Source organism: Rhyacophila brunnea, unplaced genomic scaffold (assembly GCF_057557595.1).
Source record: "Rhyacophila brunnea isolate RB1 unplaced genomic scaffold, BYU_Rbru_1.0 scaffold_24, whole genome shotgun sequence".
NCBI classification, from domain to species: domain Eukaryota; kingdom Metazoa; phylum Arthropoda; class Insecta; order Trichoptera; family Rhyacophilidae; genus Rhyacophila; species Rhyacophila brunnea.
This window is the reverse complement of record NW_028232904.1, coordinates 18,219,270-18,234,990: the sequence shown is the minus strand read 5'-3', so window position 1 is coordinate 18,234,990 and position 15,721 is coordinate 18,219,270. Positions and strand designations below refer to the sequence as shown.

At 35.2% G+C, this 15,721-nt stretch overlaps 1 protein-coding gene across 1 annotated transcript in view; it reads right to left on the bottom strand.

The window, feature by feature from the left end:
* The window catches only part of LOC147069135 (E3 ubiquitin-protein ligase RNF13-like), a 538,012-nt gene that overhangs the window by 208,871 nt on the left and 313,420 nt on the right, over positions 1-15,721 (bottom strand). The gene's annotated exons all lie outside the window — the stretch shown is intronic.

The window sequence follows — 15,721 nt, the reverse complement described above, 5'->3', positions numbered from 1 at the left end:
GAATTTATAATGACGCTAGGTTTTACTTGGCTTGCTTTTAGAATTAATGTATGTAAATTTCTGTCTCACAGTCGATCTGCTCATGACGTCTTCATGAATCCACCCAATGATGATTCAGGCCTCATGGCCTTGGAACCTCTGAGGATGCAATGGTTTAGGCGTTATCACTATTTTGGTGTGAAGCTTTGGCAGTTTTTTACGACTGAGAATATTTCAGGAAGTCGCCATGTACTTAAATATGCTTTGACTGATTTTACATAGACTTTCTAATAAAAGTTTCCATAGGAGAGGGAAGTACGGTGAACAAGTAACAAAAATGATTGTAGTTAATAAATATTAAGTATAGGTACAAAATCAAAGCAAAAATAATTCTTACATACAAAACTAAGGGAGAAGATCTTCCATGTCCCCAATAAGACGCCGACAATATTCATGAAATTTCGCGCAAATCAGCACAATTCATACATACTGCTTACTACCCGCTTTTAATTGATATGTCGCACATGCCATATTTTTGGAAAGTTTTTTTTAAGCATCGGGAATTCAGATGAAAGTTTACTAAGGCTAAAGGCTTGTTCGGACTGTTCCAGTGATTTAGTCGAGTAGCGAGTGATTTGGTAAATAAACGTGTCTGAACAGCTAAATTTAGACGAGTAGTTTAGTAAAATAGTCAGTCGAGTCGATCCATTTTATTCTATTATTTCGGCCGAGTAGCGACCCCCACCACCTCTCACTTAATATTAAACAAGCCACGAAACAAGTCTGAACAGGCGAGTTCATAAGTCGCCAGCTGCCGTAGAAATGGCACAGCGTTGGAGCGAAGATACTACTCAAAATAATATAACTTATAATAATTATTATACTTACTTCAATACGATAAACATTAAGATAACCGTCGCAAACGTGTAAGCACTACGGTGTATGGTTGTAGCATCAGTCCCGTGCGGCTCCGTTTTGCGACGGAATGAGCACTTAAAATCACTTCTTTCAGATACGTTTATAGCTTTATGAAAGGCGACCGTGCATATCCATGGCTGTATATACATGACGGGTGGAGGTGGGAAATGTAAAATCAAAGTATGACAAACGTCAAACACTGTATATTTTGAGGCTATAATAATGTTGCAAGGGATGAATTGACATTATGCAAAAGTTGGAATTTGAGACTTTCGAAATTTTAAACTTAAATTCTTTGTGAGAAGTAACTTTCTGGTTAGTTTTGAGAGTGACATATCGTTGTTGACGTGAACGCTCCCAAATGTCAAATGAATTTATACCTAAGTACATAGCGTGCAATGTGGCAGTAGTGTTTTTAGTAGACAAGCATAGCACCAAGCTCAGCACTAGCGAAGCACTTGCCTATGTGGCCGAAGTCTAACGGTTTATTGAGCTGGTACCAAAAATGTAGTCTATATTAGAGGTGAGTTGGAAATATTGTCACCAGTTTGTGTGCTCAAGTTTCGGATGAAACTACCCATACTCAGTATGTGTGGCCCAATAAACTTATTCCAAAACACTTGTGATGATTATCATCGCGAGTCGCTGTTCTGTGCACTCGCCAGTTGGTAGACTTTCAACACTATTGACATTAAATGCGCACGACCGAGATATCACTTGAATATGGGTATATTTTAATTTATTAGTCTATTGCGTTATAATGTATGAATAATAGGTCATAAATTTTGTGTCGCAGCACGGTGAGGAGATGACGCACAGGCTTGTTATATACCACTTAAAACATGTTTAAAATTAAAAAACATCACTGTTATTCATTTTTGTTAACAAGAATATTGCAACCTAACAGAAAAACAACTCACAAATTTTAAATGTGTTCAAAATTTTATAATAAATGGGACTTTTCGACAAGCGGAGCTGTCATGTTATTTTATAACATAACACACTATTTTTACGACGGCAACACTACGCAAAAGATCGACCGGACCACGCCTGCGCACGGGATAGTTTGTACGGAGTTCGTGATAATATTTCCGGCGCTAAACGAGATAGCGGGCTTTGTACATGAAGTTGAAGCAGGAGTCGATCTCTCAGTCTTGATCGTTTGAAGGAAGCAGACGTCTTGGCCAGCTCCGAGCCTCGGACCCGGGGCACAGGGCTTTCGATTTCCTGACGTTTTGGAGACGAGGACGATGGCCATCCGAAGGACGCCCCCCCCACGCCAGGAGATCGGAGGAACTCTACGGTCCTCACACGTTTGAAGACGCATTCCTCGATTCCGTCCTGGAAGGAATCGAGGGCAGCGAAGAGGCTGAAGAGCCTTTTGTGTAATTGGTATTTATTGTTCTTTTACGTTACGGTCCACCGAACTAGCTTTTGGGTTTTTGTTCTAATTTGTTTAAATATTATATCGCATTAGGTGCTCGTGATTCACTTGAGTAATAATACATCTTTTTACACTGTAGCCCGCAAGTAAACTCCTTTATTAATTATACATTTGTTGAAATTTCTCTACTTGCTTTTTATTTAATTATCCTTATCACTTTTGTCTCTATGCATCATCATAGAATGGCGCTCAAACCGAGATTTTATTATTACTTACATATTTATTATGCCATTTCATTAATCTAGGAACATCAACGAATGAGCGAAGTAACCGGACGGGTAAATGAGGTTTTAGAGGTAATTGTCAAACCACCCATGACCCTGCTCCTTTCCCCGAGTCTCATGCTGTCCCTATCCTATCCCATTCCATATCCCATATCCACTCCTCTTTTACCTACGTGACAATCCGATCAATTGTCACCATTCCCACCTATTCCCTACATCCCCATCCCATCCTTCCTAAGCCCCCCTGTCAAATCAAAATATGACAGAGCTCAGCGTATTTTTAAAGATTCTATTGAAGCCGATACACAGTCTGAGTTCCCAGAGCCGATACGTATTTCAAAATACAAAAACTCACAACTTCGACTTCAAAATCAACCCATCTCTAGTCTATATAGAGTGTAAGTTCCATCAATACTGGTCTAACAGTTTTTGAATTATTATTATAGACCGAATACTAACGGAAGTACAAATATATACTTAGTATAATTTATTAGTAATAGTCATTAGAATAGTATAAATTGTTTTAAATGGTTCTTGCCATATTCTTTGAAATGGTCTCCACGAATCACCAAGTAACAGCCAGAATAAACCCGACCGCCGCATGAAAATTCATAACTCTGACACCTTCCGTTTCCCGGACTGGTACAAGAAAACCCAGCGCAAAAGAAAATCGTGGAAAATCGCTCATATTTTAAGCAGAGTAGAAGCTACTAAGAGTAAGAAAGAATAAAACTACTGCAGTGCTTTGACTATGCTACGCTTTCACGTAGAACGTAAAACGCATTTTTTTTTTATAGTACTTATTCCACTTTTAAGTTTACACAGTTACACAGTTTACACAGTTAACAACAATACAATGCAGTTCCACCATGAATTGACAGTTAACAAAATAAAAGAAATTATATTGATATTTTCTGTGATCCCAAATTTAACAAGAATTAGGCATTTTATTATTCAAAAAATGGGCAAGATTATAACACATTTGAAGATTATTCTAAAGATACTAATTATAAGCTATGTTTTTGACCATTCAAGTGTGATAAACATCCTACGAATAATGATTGCTTAATAATAATTATTGACCTAAGAAAAAGGTAGTGTTTTTTTTTAAATATGCCATTTCTTGAGGCATTCCCCAGTGGTTAAGCTACAACATACGGCCGTAGCCATAAATTGATTGAAATAAAACAAAAAAATGCTTTCATATAGAGGTACACACAGTAAACCAGGACATGTCACGGATAATAAAGGCTTTATTGCAGTTTTTCCACAGAACAGATAATAAATAGAATACGAATAGGCTATATTCAATACGCCGCATGGTGAAGCAGGCTTTTGAATGTGTGAGTGTCCTACGAAAATGAAGCACGCATTATGCACGTGCAAAAGTGTGTGTAATACACCAACATTAAAGGAGCGTAAATGCATAAACCGAGAGCAGTTTTAAGTAGTCGACGTTAAACGTATTCTAGACACGACGTGTGTAAGTTTAACCCGGATTCATCCTTACTCGAGTCGGTTACCTGCTATCGCCTTACCCGTTATGTATTTCAGTTCCCATTATTTCTGAGTTCCCTGAGTTTTTCCCAACCTTATTTCTGCCAAGCTCTACTTCGACGCTTCAAAAATCTTCATGCCCCTTTATCAAAATATTATAGTTACCTAACTAATTCTAAATAAAATGAATTGCTTCAAATAAAAAATTCACGTAGGCAATACTATTTTTAATTTAACTTTCATAAGTAAATGATAATATGTATATTACGTTACATGTACAACTCAGAAGATTATCAGTGCGATCCTTGTGCTATGTTTCATCTTTAAATGATTTTCAAGATTCCCTTTTTGCCCCCGGTGGGAATCACTGCATTTAGAAATATGGCTTTTTTGGATTGACATGGTAACAACTGTTAAAAAAGACCAAGAATGTCTACGTAATAACAAAACCAGTAAACTATAGTGCCCTTCTAAGTAAATAGACAGTGTTTTGGTTTTGGGATTACTACCAAAAGTTGGTAAGTCTCAAAATCAAGTTATGGAGTATTTGCAATTTGGAAGTTTGACATGCCCTATAAAATTAGGCATAACGCTAATAATTTCTTTGTGTTTTATGTGCTTGTTCTAAATATTGGATGACCTTGATTTTTTTTTCTAGCATACATTTATGTATTTAAATAGACACATAATCCGTTGTTAACTCTTAAGAGCATACATAAGTGAAACGGCAAATAATTTTCAACAGTAAGTGGAACGAAAGTTCGCAGTCGTCGCCAATCGGAGACTGACAGTCGAGGTGTGAGCACGTCAATTTATTTTGTGATGGCGTCGGAGGAATATATTCTTAAATCGTGTAAAGATGACTAAAAAACGTTCCGCATCTACTTGAAAAAGAAAACATGTCAATGAATATACTATTATTATTACGAATATAATAATAAACATAACATTGAAAGGACGCATGTTGAATTTTTATGACAAATTATATTTCGTTCGGCTCGCGTAATTCGCATAATCCGCGTATCGCCTAGTCACGATCTTTTTAGACCATGCCTCAGCTGAAGTATAGCCTTAATACTTACCTAAATTATCGACTTACCAATTATTGGTAGAAACACTACGATATCATGTTCTGTAGAAAATAAAATATTTTATATACATAATAATAACGCAAGTACGTCACTTTATGATTTTATTTTTGTTTGTGCGCTTAAAATAAATAAGGTAGATTTCCGGGAAGGCGTTCAGATTTTTCTGAAAATGGGGCAGTGGGTAAAATACATTTGGGAATATTTTCTCTAGTTTCAACAACTCACAAAATCTATTTGTTTAAAAAAATAACAATAAATAAAATATAAAATTATTGTCAAAAACAACCAATCCACCAAATCAATAAACAATAATACATTAATATTACGTATGTACATATTATTATTAACGTTCATTGATATAGGTACTACTAGATGAGGAGTTCCCATACAAGTGTCATTTTAAAAATGTACCACAAAATAAGATATTACGAATATCGTCTTATAATATTTCCTTGTAGGTATAATGCGTTAAGACCGTTAACATGGATTCCCGAATTTCACCCGTATTGCCCTGGCTGTAAAACTAAATTTGCGTTCTTGGAATAGTAACCCTAAGGCAGGGGAGGGCAAACTTTTTGGATGGAGGGCCAAATTCAAGAATTCAAAATGAGCGGCGGGCCGCAAGTAAAATACCATTTTTAGATAATATACACCATTTATTATCAAGAAAAATAAACATTGCAATAAAATTAATGAGAAGAATGAAACTGTTGTACGTTTTTGAACATTTTTTAAAATTCAAGTGTTAATTTTGTAGTTGATATTCTCAAAACTGCTTGTGAATGAGCATCGGAGATATTTGATCGTAATAAAATTTTATTGAGGTTCATGATCGAAAATGTTTGTTCACATATATAGGTTGATTCAAAAATAACGAACAATTTTCTTGTATAATCTTTAATTTGGTCGAATTTGTCTGAATTAAGGGCATTGTAAAATTTGGAGATTTATTCACGACGATGCAATTCTCTTAAATCTGTGTCACACTGCAGATCAATAATCTCAAGTTGTAGCTCTGTCGGTACACTATCAATATCTATTGAAATCAGATTATATATCAGATAGAAATCAGAAAATAGTGGTAACATAGTGTGAGACGAGACGCAAGGAAGACGTACTGAAATTATACATTTACGAAACAACAAATTCTTCAAATTTTAATCTATTGTCAATATTTTTTAAAAAAAATCATAAAAAAGTTATTCGTAATCAGAAATACAATTAATGATGGCGGGCCGCAAAAAAATACCCGGCGGGCCACATGCGGCCCGCGGGCCGCAGTTTGCCCTCCCCTGCCCTAAGGCGTAAAACTCACTTAACGCAGCAAGTGGGGCTCTCGCGCAAAATTTCACAAGTGGCGCGTAAATCATCGCAAATACAACGTAATCAAATACGCCAGCGCACACTGGATTTGACGACGCATTGTGCCCGCCTGCCCCATGAGTCATCGTTTTTTGGCTTCTCAGCAATACGAAATAACGAAAATACAACGTAGTCCATTCATTGAACACTGCTAGCAAAATCACGCTCCTGGCAGCGTCGTCGATAAACGGGCAAGAAGCCATAATTTAATAACAGTGAACTCTTTGTTTAGTTATTGCGTGTCCGATATTTCGCTGGTATAGTAATGTCATCGTGAATATTAATTACAAGCCCCGTGAAATTGAATAATATTTTTATTGCTTTGTTATGAGAGACGCTGATAATAATAATTAGTTTGTGCTCCTTGAGCCCCTTATTACATAGGTGAAGGATAATGCGCGGTGGGGGGGGGGGCCTTCGTAGAGAGCGCACCGAGCGCCGCGTTGGTGGGCTTTATGTCTAAGGGTGCTGCAACCCAAAGCTTGCAAGCTACCAAAAATTCATGTCTGAGCGGACAGAGCAAGTCGTCATGCGCTGACTATTAGTTAGAGAAAGATGCAAGCTAGATCGGGCTTACTCATAATTATTGCCAGGTCGTTTTCAAGACTTTATATTAAGTGAGCTTATATCGAGTTAAGTCCGCTGATATTAAAACAGTAAGTTTTAACACTGGCCGAGTCGCTGAAAATCGGGCGTCATTTGAAGAACCATATAATTCATCCAGTAGTATATCAATGTTAACGTTAAATGTTTGCAAAAACCGATAATAAATCAATTGCTTGTATAGGTACCTAGTTAATAAATTATTATGCTATCGTAAACTATGTTTATTTTTTTAATATCGCTATCCGCTAGAAAATACAAAACAGTTTGCAAGAAACCAACATTGTAAATTACTTGAGTCAGTTCTGGATAGAGTGCCAGTGGTCCGTTTTGCGGTAAGCGGACGTATAAATTATTACAAAATGCTGCATTTTTTAAAAGAGAAAAACAAAGCCATATACAACGACAACATTGCTGCGGCGCTGTTAAGTTTTCAACAACCACTTAAGTAAACCGAATAAACAAAAAAAAATGTAACTATTAACGGTCCACTTAATAGAAAACTGTGCTTACGTAAAAATATTACTAGTGTTATGTTTTCGGCAACGGAAATCCTTACCAGCGAGCCCCGATCCTTCACGTATTCTAGTAGAAGCAGCGCTCGAAATGGAAAAGTTTACGAACCGGAGCGCTCGAAAATTTTTTGAAGATATTAACAAGGTTATCAAACTTTATGTGTATTTTATAAACATAAGTGTGCTAGATTTTTTGTTATATCTTTCTATGGCATATCTAGCTCAGACGCTCAAATTATTTTATCCGTGAGACGGAGCGATAACTTTACAGATTTCACGAACCGGAACGGCGCTCCGGTGCGTTCCGGTCCATTGCGAGCCCTGAGTAGAAGGTTTATATCAGTAATAAAACTTGATGGATGTTAATCTTCAGAGAAATTGTTTATTCATCAATAATTCTCAATTTACAGTGGTATAAAAATAATGGGGAAAGAACTCAGGAGAGTTCGATCCGCAGTGAAAGAACTCGGTGAGCAGAGCTGAATTAAGTTTGAACAAGTTGAATGATCTCAGAATCATTTACAATAGTATAAATTTAATAATAAATAGTAAGTAAGTAGTATTAGTGACGCTTATACAAAGGTTTATATGTGTGTAGCAACACAGCTAGATAGGGTGGATAAATTGGGGTTGATTAATAATATAATTATAATACATTGCAATAGTCACAATCACACCGATCGAATATTCTTAACATTGGTACATAATTAGTAACTTAGGGTTATGATGAATTAAACAAAAAACAATTTAATGTCATTGGGAAGATATCATAGAGAGGAGAGTTATGGATACATAACACTAGATTAACCTATAATAATTATATTTAACAATCACATTATTATCATTCACAGTGTTTACATTAAACTATTACAATTACATTACAAATTTATAATTAGGTTACCCTGAATAGGTTCACCTTAAATTCAAACTGTGTAGGTTTTCATCTCTATATGGCAAATCCATAATTTATAGAGTAATTTATGTGTAGCTGTCAGTATATTATTAATCAAATATCTATTTTTAATGTATCAAATTATTCTACCGCAATAATAAATTCACAGCGACTCATATGCCGGTAAACAACTCATTACCTATGTCAGCAGATTGATTGGCGATATTAAATACGGTATCGCAATGGAAAATTAGTCTTATATCCATTCCCATAGTATCATATTATATTATGACTGTAATAATAAATAAAATTCACAGCTACTCGTATTTTAAACCGCTGCTTCGTTCAATATAATTATATACTAGAATATAATATTAAGGAATTACTTTCGACTGTATAAAATACGAATAATGATTAATCAAAATGTCACTCGAATATACTCTCTATATCGCTTCGACCAACATCTGATTGTACCGAGATGCGGACCTCGGATCCATACCTATCATAAGTTTAGTATTGTAACATAACTGCTGTGACATACTATTGTACCAACCGTTACGCCTGATAAAATTCGCTCCTGCGTACATCTTCGACTTCTTCATCATCATCCTCAACACCATAACCTACGACACATCGTCGACTCCCAAAGTGATAACCCAACACATTGAACACTACATATGCATTTATGCCTACATTCCTTTGCAGTTTTCCAGTCTAGCTCAGTGAAAGCTCCAGAAGCTTTAGGTACCCCGCTTGATTGTAAATAAATACTGATATCGTCTTGCTGGATTAACCATCGGTGACACATTGACAACAGCGTATGTTTGAAGAGAGAAACGGGTGGAAAGACAGAAGTTAAATTCGTTACTGATCCCGATAAAAATCAATAATAATAAATTCAGCTGCGTTGGCGCAAAGTTATGAGAGTAATTCCATTTCTCCTTACCTGCTGTTTGGGGTGCTTCATCCCTTTTTACTCTGATGGCGGGTATTTTACCTGCATGTCTGCTTCTCGAAATTTCTCAGAATTATGTCTGACCCAGATAAATTAATATATTTCAGGTAATATTATTATTCTAAAATTAACTCGTAGTCAACCCTGCTCATATCTGAGTCAACTCTATAATGATTTCGACCTCTTCTAGGTTTTGGAGTAGATTTCCCTAAGAGATGACACTTTTATTGGTGTCAGTGTCAAGCTGGTGACTAGGTTTAAATACTAAGGCATCATAGTAGTCGTCTTTACAGTGAACTTAGACTCGTGTGGAGGTCAGAAAGAAAAATGTCATGTATTCAACGCAAGCGTACTACATAGATTCCCTCCGCCATCCGTCATGTATCATGTACAGCCATGGATATGCAGGGTGTGTCTGAAAGAAAAGAATTTACATGCTCGCTCTACTATAAGGAGCCGCATGGGACTGATGTAACAACCATACACCGTGGTCCTGAAAGAAAGAATTTAGAGAGAAAATTAAATTAGTGTTGGACTAGCTCAGTTAGTCTCGAATCGTGCTCGAGTATGGCTGTGAGACGCAGCATCTTACCAAACCCCAAGATTCTAGACATTTGAGCTTTAATAATCGATATCTCCGCCGACTTTTAGAGATACACTAGTGTAACAAACACTCCAATACGTGAGGTGATATCCACTGCTGTAATAAACATTCCAGTACGTAACCTGATATGCCAGTTTTTGATGATCGATACAATCATGAAAAGGCGCTTCACGTGGCTTGGACCGCCAGAGAGTGCAAGCCTTCGTACCCTTGTTACACAGTCTCAGGGATTCCGTCATCCTCAATTCTCTCTTATCCTGAAGCGCTACTACAAAAACGATCTGCGTTCTACAGGTATCATATTATGGCAAGAGACGTGAGAGGTGGCGATGGACCGAAAAAAAGACACCTTACGTTTTTTTATATACTCTGATGCTAGAGCACAACAAGTTGCAGTAATAGTAGTCCCTTTGCATTAGAATTATTCTAATTGATTTTTGACTCTTTTTTGCGACCTTTTGGCAACGTCAGGCAAAATTCACACTCGCCAATGGTAAATTCACACCAACAGCGAATACAATGAACATAAAAAATCTTATTACCTAGGTACCTACTAAGTATTTTAGCAAGTATAAAACAAACTTTGAAATTTTTTAAATGTTTGTTATATACATACTTATAGGCTTAGTTGGTATTTTATATTATTAAGTACAAAACAACACACAACTTTAAGAAAGTCGGGATTCAAATCCACGACTAATACATTTAAATGTGTTCTGTCCACCGCCATGCCGAGGGTGCCTATATGAAAAAAAAATTAAAATACTATAAATAAATAAGGTACCTATGGAAAATAAATTACCTGGAAAACGTTGTAATCTTTCAGCTCAACTAGGCAATAAATCCATAACGCTGAGAGCGAATTATTCTGTCCTAAAAGGGAAGAAGGTGAGGAGACGTTCAATAAAAATAAAAGAATTTTTTCCGATATCCTTATTGAAATGTTTCCTACAACAGGTGCAAGGATTATTTAGGATGTTTTCTATCTGACGAGAGCATTTTTCAGGGGAATTGCGTTCGCCCTTCGAGATTTATTAGATTTTTCCCCTATTTTGAGTCCCGGATAAAAATAATCTATTTTTTATAAGTATGTTCTGTTAGAGTGCGTTTTACATGGATACCTTATAGTAAAAATACAAGAAATGTCTATGGACGTTCAGCTTTATGATTTTAGATAATAAATTGGGTTCTTGTTATGAATGAATATACCGAAAAAATAAAACGACTCTGAAAGATATAATATTACTCTAGTTCAGTTTTGCCTGGATGTGTGGCGCGTAGCGTGTGCCGTTTAATTTTTTTTATCACTTTTGATTAAGAAACGTACTTATAAGTAGGTCAACAATCCGCATGATATGACCATATATCATTATCATCATCAGCTTGAATCTATCCACTGCTGGATGAAGGCCTCTACAAGCTAATTCCACTTCTCTCGGTCCTGTGCGTTACGTTGCCACGTACTTCCGCAGAACTTAGAACTTAATGCAGAACTATCATTTCGTTGATCCAGCGGCCTCTACAGTCCAACAAGAAGATTAAGGCACAAGCCGGAAGGCGCTGTCGTCGACTAAATGAGAGGAGCTTGTTAGTTCACAGTTTTAACACGTAGCCAAGAAGTTCTTGTTGGACAGTAAATCTACCTTGCGGACGTTTTTCAATTCTTGGGTATCACTGGATGACTAAATTTGTCCAACGATTGTCCCTTCTCAGATATTATTCTGATATTAACAGTGTAGGTAAATAAATAGATATATACCTGTTAATAACAGGGTAAATGAATTCAATAGGCATGCAATACAATCCTGTTCACAAAGCTTTTCAGTTTACAAATTTTTTTGAGCTAGAGACTGGATTGGAGTCGATATCCTCTATTTACCATTATTTCCTTTAAATCTCTATCGCCGTTTGGATCGTTATATCTTTACGAATAAACTTTCTAAGCGCTCATAGAAATGAAATTTAAGTCGGGTGCTTGTTTATCTAATTTTGACATAATTCTTTCTCAAAATCAATCAATCACTAGTAAAATATTTCGATTTTTATTTGGTGTGCCACGAAATAGTTCCACTTTGTCAGTGTGCCGTCAGATAAAAAAATGGAGGCACTCCTCTAGGTTGACACGGCCTGCTTTTTTATGTAGTAAGTAGACTGTGTGGGTAGATTTTTGAACTTTTTCTTACTGTGAGGAGCTTTTTAGCGATTCATATCTAAATATTTAAAATAATTATAATTTTTTACATCTATCGCGTTAATGCGTTTATGATCTCAGTGCATCTTTGGCAAATACTTTTATGTGCATCAAAAGTTCATTGTTCACCACAAATTGATCTTGACAATATCTGCACATTTTAATAATAGTATATTATGCAATTGACTGAATTTAATATTATGTACATAACATACGGCAGTGGCGAAGACTCCATACTAGGCGATTATTTAAAGCCTACCTTCTTAAGAAAAATATTTTTTATTTTCATGTTGACGTATTTCTATAATCACAAATAATAATATTATTCAATATGCCCAAAGACATCTATCGTATAATTGTCATAATTTTACGATCTTTTCCCATATTTCAATAAGCACCATCTACGCCATCTCTTGAAAGTTTAAAAAAATAGAACACACCGCGTTTCGCTTCACATATTGTACATAATTATTTTCGCGTGAATCGACGGGTTTTTCAATATGAAGTTTTTTTCTCATTATTTCAAAATATCTGGCGTCCCGCATACAAATGTAGAAGTTGTTTCGTTAGCGCTTACGTCGCGAGAGCACATTTATTCAAAATAATTAATAAGAAGATAATTGAAAAAATAATTTCTATGGGATTCAATCACATAAATATGTATTGATTGTTGTTAAAAATATAAAATAATTTATCTCGTGATTTTTATTTATTTATTAGTTCACTCATTAGACAATTTAGATTTATGATATTGTACTTACCTAAGTCTGTGTTTTAAATATAGAAGTATTTTAAAATGTCTAGTTTTACGGGTTAAATTATAAATTGTTATGGAGCATAATATATAAACAACAACGGAAATTTTCAAAGATGATAGGTAATATATTTTGAGCGTATGTTACGTTTATAAATGTTTAGGAAAATACATAAGTAATTCAAACTAATTGCTTATTTTTAGGAACTAATTATCACAAACCAATTAAGCTTTTGATAATTCTTCGTTTTAGAGTACCTATTCATCAGTAGTAATATTGGGTTAGCTTCTTATTTCCCGCAAATATATCTGACAAGCATGGTTACTCCCACAGCCTACCTCTTTCAAAAAGTCACCCTTCGCCACTGACATACGGCAACACCAGCGTTATGTTTGGCTATAAACGAAAATAAATAACATGCAGGTCAGCAATAATCTTAGTAGCATCGTGTTAGCTTCACTGTCATATAATTTAGTTTTAGTTTATAGTCCATATAATTATTTTCTGTCCGATCAAAATATGTAGAAGTTTTATTAGGTTTTAATTATCAAACGCAAAACATTGCATACTTCGGCCACATTTTCCATAATGAAAAATATGATTTATTCCACTCATAAATCAGCTAAAAGAGGGCTGCAGAGGTAGGTACTGAGATATCCCGGGACCTGGTGGCTAGCTCGAGATGTTGGTGGGATGGTTGGATTCACAAAAATTAAAACTAAATTGGTATCTGTTTCATGGTAGGGTTAAATGAAACTCGTTTTATTATATTCGGTTTATATTTTTTTAGATTACACGTGTTAGTTAGTTACACTTCCAATGTTTTATGCACTAATTTTAGTTTCGTTATTAATAATTAATCGTTCACAATTATGTCCTTTCACTCCGTATCCCATTTTTCATTTCTATGCTCAATTTTTATTTGTTTTACTCTCCGAGTCGTGAGGGCCAGTGTTTTCCGTTTTTTAAAAATCGCAACCCTTTACTCTCTTCTTTCTCTCAACAGTGTTGCCATCTTTCTCTTACATACTCCTTATTATTAAATTTCTCTGGCTTTCGTCTCTTTTATTCGGCAAATCACATTCTTATCTGATATACTATAATTATAATTATTAGATAGATACAATTCTTACGTGCTGAGTACATGTTAAACATTTTGACAGTTAATCAAGGAATTTTGGACGTACGTACGCCCATTGTTGACTAGGAGGTCAGATGACATGGTTATACCTAATAATTAATTTAATCTATCGGGAGAGGCCCAATAATCATGGGTATGACAGTACATACAAAAAATTCTCTTGAATACAATATTACATCTGTAAGTGGCTCAACGTTCAAATTGTTGGTTATCTAGACTGGTTCGATAGGGAATGTTTTACAATAATAATTATTTGTTCGCTAACCTTTCATAAAAGATAGCAGAAAATTACAAAGATCGCTTTTACTAAAAAAAAGTCTTTTTAATCAATTTTTTTATTAATGACCTTACATGTTTTGTGAACGACACTAAATTAAATATTAAGTACAGTTAGTAGAGGCACAGAAAACAAATTGAAACGAAATCACAGCCAAGAAAAATAATAAAAATCCATCAATTCCAAGTACTTTTGGCACACAATCGGAAAAAAGCAATATAATATAATCTAGCGGAGACTCAAACCTTTGTCGTCTTTTTTCCGCCTGACCGCGTCCGGTGACATCTGGCGGCACTTCTCCCCCCCTTCAATTTCGTCTTCGAACGAATCCATCTTAACGGCGTAATCTCGCATCACAGCCATTTCCAATGTCGCCGTCTCTCACTTTTTCCCGGGAAACACAAAGGACAAAAGATGTTTTTTTGTATTTTTACACCACCTCTTTGGTTTTCTGAGCGCCTGGTACCTACGTATTAAATTCTGTTCGGATTTCTAGCGTCTTTTCAACAAATGTTATGGTTCATTTTTTCATTTATGTCCCCCTGGTAATATCTCAACAGCACTTTGTTCAGTTTTCCCCGTTAAAATGATTTTATTTTAATTTTTTTCGTTTATTTAGATGTCATTTCAAAAAAAAAATCAGTCTAAGAAATATTACGAACCTATTGTATGTGCACGACTTTGTATACCGATTCCAGAACGTTTTCAATATGGTACAATAAATTTGTACCTAACCACATGCAATATTATTAGCATTAAATTTTAAAACATCTTGATTATTGACTACTTTATTTGATTTTACGTGATAATCTAAATAATGATAAATGATTAATGATTGCTGGTACACGCTAAGCGTAGAGCAATAATGTGCATGGTACAATACTGCAGTAGCGAAGAGTGGAGGTAGGCTGTTAAGATCCGCTATAAATAGTGCACACCAAAGTTTCTCAGTCATACGTATTTGTTTTCATTGAAATAAAACTACAATTATTTACAGATGCTGTTGGTTAGTTTATAAAATGAAATTAAACCCTGCGAAAACCAAGCCACAATAGATATTAGTCAAAAAATACTCGTCTATTAATAAAATATCTAAAATTATGCAATTAATTCATACATGACTTTGGATATTTTATAGATAGAATTAATACCAACCTAATATTGTTATGTATTACAGTTTGCTTTAGACAAGGGTTATTGAATTTAAACAAATGAACCAATAATGACTTGTGTACCTAGTATATTATAATATATTCTTAATCCAACTTAAACA